Below are 4281 nucleotides of genomic sequence, written 5' to 3' on the forward strand. Positions count from 1 at the left end.
AGGAGGAGGAGGAAAGGAAGGAAGGAAGGAAGGAAGGAAGGAAGGAAGGAAGGAAGGAAGGAAGGAAGGAAGGAAGGAAGGAAGGAAGGCACTATCAGAGTGCAATGGAATTAAACTAAAGACAACTAGAAAATCCCAAACTTTTTGGCACTTAAACAACCTTCTAAATAGCACATGGGTTAAAGAAGTCTTAAGAAAATTTTCAGTGTATTTTATATAAACTAAAAAATGGAAATACAGTTTATCATGTTAGAGGGATACAGAAAAATCTGAACAAACAAGCAATATTTATAGCCCTCCATCTAACATCTGACCAAGGACACAGTGACACCATGATTAGAATAGTTTGAGTGAATAAAAACATCACCTATTAAGGTCTTCATTGAATAAATGCAGCCTCAGAAGCATAACATTTAGAAATACCAAAGTAAATGCAAGGAGAAATAGCTGTAAAATCGCCAGGGGCAGTTGTGAGAAGCACCTGGGTATAAAGGCATGTGGAAGAAAAGGAACAGAGTATTGACTAGGTCATAAACATAGATGAATTTAGTCTTATCCCTAATCTTTTCATTTTTATAAACTACATATAGTTATTGATGTCCTTAAACATGTAGAAATGGAAGTATGCAAGTATGTTATATTTCAAAGGCTTTGTATGGCCTTCAATCACACAAAACACAAAGCAGGATTGTTAAGATTCAGAATCCACAGTCCTTTGGAGGCATTAAATTCTGTCCTGAGTAATCAAACCCAAAATAATATCCTATAATTTAATCTAAAAAAGCTATACAGAGCTAAATACTGAATAATATCCAATATGGATGGAAGTATGAAAAACAATAGCATTAGAATGTCTCAAAATTAGTTTGTTATCTCTGTTAAAATTTTATACACGTTTTGCATATACATTCTAGAAACACCAATGTCATTTTCCAAATTTGACCTATAGATAACTCAATAAGTGTTCAGGTGCATTTGAAAGAATTTCACGGTAGCATTCCTTATAACAAAACATGAAAACAAATGCATGTGTGTGCATGGGGCAGGGATGTCACCCATGCACAACACACATGCATGTGGGGGTCACAGGTCAGACTCTGGAGTCATCCACCCTTTCTGTCAGATAGAGTCTCTCTTCATGCTCACCTATTTGCCCAGGCTGGCCAGCCAGCAATAGCCACTTGTCTCCATCTCCCCATCACTGGAATTACAGGTGAACACTATTATGTGCTGCCTTTGTTCAAGGAACCAAACCCAAGGCCACATTGGGTTTGTACAGCAAGCATTTCACTGGGGTAGGTCAAAAGCTCCTCCATGTTATCTCTACTGGTGCCATCTCTGGTTTAACCTGAAATGGATCCCCACCCACTTTTCTATCCCTGCCATGAAAACTCCCATGGAAAAGTACCCAATCTTGTTGTAGAAACTCTAGGTTGCAGTGCCACAATTAACGGCATGCTTTGGGCTTCTGTTAAACTGCTTGCTTGCTTGCTTGCTTGCTTGCTTGCTTGCTTGCTTGCTTGCTTGCTTGCTTGCTTTACTTCTCCCTAAAATTGCCAAGCATAATGTAGTTTTTCCATGTTCTTTGCATTTAAAAGCTTCCTGTAAAATGCATTCAAGGCTTTCTGTGAGAACTGTTTTTCTCTCCAGGCAGTCATCCACTTAATACAGACTCATTTCTCACTTCAGTTCTACCAACAATAATACCAACTGAATCATTTCCATTTCTCAAGCCTGAAAATAAAATCATGTAGTAATAGAAAATCAATATATGGAATAGATGTTTTTCTAATTATGTGGCAAATAACCTTGTTTCTCATCACTGCCTTCAAAACAACTCCCCCCTCTGCTACCCACTGCACACCAGGATGAACCATTAAGTAAGTTCTTTAACTTTCTAGTCATTTCACTTATAAGAACAAATCTAATTTGGTTAATTACAACTAAATTTTAGGCATTACAAAATCCAATCAAGCCTGATTTAATCCTTTATTTTCATGTGCAATTTTAAAAATATCCAGCCTTGCCTAATCTTAAGTAAAGACTTGGGCTGGGAGATCTTCAGAATATCAGCTATCATTGCAGCATGTTTCCCCCACCCCACCCCCTTTCTCTTTTCCACTCCCTCCTTCCTTCCCTCCCCTCCACATTTTTTTCCTTCCTCTTGTTTTTCAATGCCACCTTCCTGTTTGTGAGTCCTCTACAGTCAGTGAAACAGGACGGAGAGATTCATGAGAAAGGATCACTGCATCACCCCGACATAGTTGACTGGCCTCTTGAGTCTTCCTCTGGGCCCCAGTGGTCTATCTTAGGGCTTCTCACTCATAGTCTTAGCTAGGGTTTTACCACTATGAACAGATACCATGACCAAGGCAACTCGTATAAAGACAGCATTGAATTGGGGCTCGCTTACAGGTTCAGAAGTTCAGTCCATTGTCCTCAAGGTGGGACTATAGCAGCATCCAGGCAGGCATGGTGAAGGAGGAGATGAGAGTTCTACATCTTCTTCTGGAGGCTACTAGGAAAATACTGACTTCCAGGCAGCTAGGATAATGGTATTAAAGCCCATGTCCGCAATGATACACCTACACCAATAAGGCTACACTTCTTAATAGTGCCACTCCCTGGACTAAACATATACAAACCATCACATTCCACTCCCTGGCCCCCATAGGCTTGTTCAAACACATGAGTCTATGGGGGCCATACCTAAATATAGCATAACACAAAATACATCTTCACCTGAAGGCCACTAGAAGACTAGCTTCTAGGCAGCTAGGACAAGGTACTTAAAGTCCAAGCCAATGACACACCTACTCCAACAAGGCCACACCTACTCCAACAAGACCATACCCCCTAATAGTGCCACTCCCTGGGCTAAGCATCTACAAACCATCACACTCATGGGATCCTTTCCCCAAGAAGACAGGTGGTCTTGAGCAATGCCTCATCCAAGGAACTCAAGCCTGACTTGCCCCTGGTATCCCTTTGCTCAACAGGCTTCATAACATGGTGAGAACACTGGTCTTCTGTAGCCTCTCACCTATGTCTACCACACCTTCTCTCAAGACTTTCATTTTTGTAAATCATCATACAAAGTCGTGGTGATCATTATGACTGCTGCCTACACACTTTGTTTTCATCTGTCCCTTTCCTCCACTGTGCATTCCCAAGTATCCATTACCCACAATATCCTTCTTCTGCTTCCACTTCATACACATTCCACTCTGAAGCTGGTGTCCTGCACTTTCTTCGTGTTGACTTATTCTCCCTCCACTCCAATTCAAAGACACAAAAGGATGGGTTTCAAAGTCTCCTAAAACTCCTGCATAGCTCCAGCCCCGCATCCTCCACCAATTCCTTCTTAAGGAAACATTCCAGGGATCTCTAAATAACTTTCTTGGTGTCTCTCCTACCTACCCTGGGGTAAAATTACTTGTCATCTGAAGAAAGAGAAAAAAAAATATCAAACCATTCTTTCTTCCTAGAAACTTCCTTCAGTAAATTCTCTTAAATATCAAACTTTCTGCTTCTTGCATACACAGAATGGTAAAGAGGAACATAGCTGCCTCTTAGCAAGCCTTTGAGAGTGTGTCTGTCTTGATGTGTAGCACTTCATGATCTATTATTCTCATCTTTCCAGACTCAGCCAAATCGTTGAATCTTCACAGAGAAAAGACAAAGGCAGACTTATAACAAGTTCCAGATGGTCAAGGTCTTGTGACTTTAGGCAGCCAGGAGAAAAGTTTTTGCAAGTAAAATGTTCCCAAACTATCTTATAGCATCTAATTCTCTATTTCTTTAGGCCTGTACCATAACCCAGACTCTGAGACCAATGCTATGAACATAACTGATCCATCTCAACAGGATCTGCCAGACAAATCTCATTCAACTGGGGACATTTGACGTTAATAAACAATATCATCACTCTTATCCTAGTAGATAAAATTGTTCTCCGACATTTCAGGAAATTTGCCCTAACAGGAAAGATTCCAAATTCCAGTGTAAGCGCATGGGTCCCCTTGGACACCGTCGCTAACAGCCAACATTTACCACAGCCCTTAGCATCAGGCAAACAGGACATTCATCTGCTGCATCCCAGGGCTTTAGCTCTGTCAGTGCTACTGCTCTGTTTACAAGCTGCAAAATGTTTGAGGCCAAATGTCTGCTCCCCAAACCTGCTGCTTTTGGCAGGGTTTTCAGTAAAATCTGAGAGTACTGTTTAGGGCCAGTTTTGCAAATTCTCTATGTAAGTTCATACAAGGCTGTTCTTTAACGGTG

The sequence above is a fragment of the Mus caroli genome, chromosome 18, assembly GCF_900094665.2.
Source record: "Mus caroli chromosome 18, CAROLI_EIJ_v1.1, whole genome shotgun sequence".
NCBI classification, from domain to species: Eukaryota; Metazoa; Chordata; class Mammalia; order Rodentia; family Muridae; genus Mus; species Mus caroli.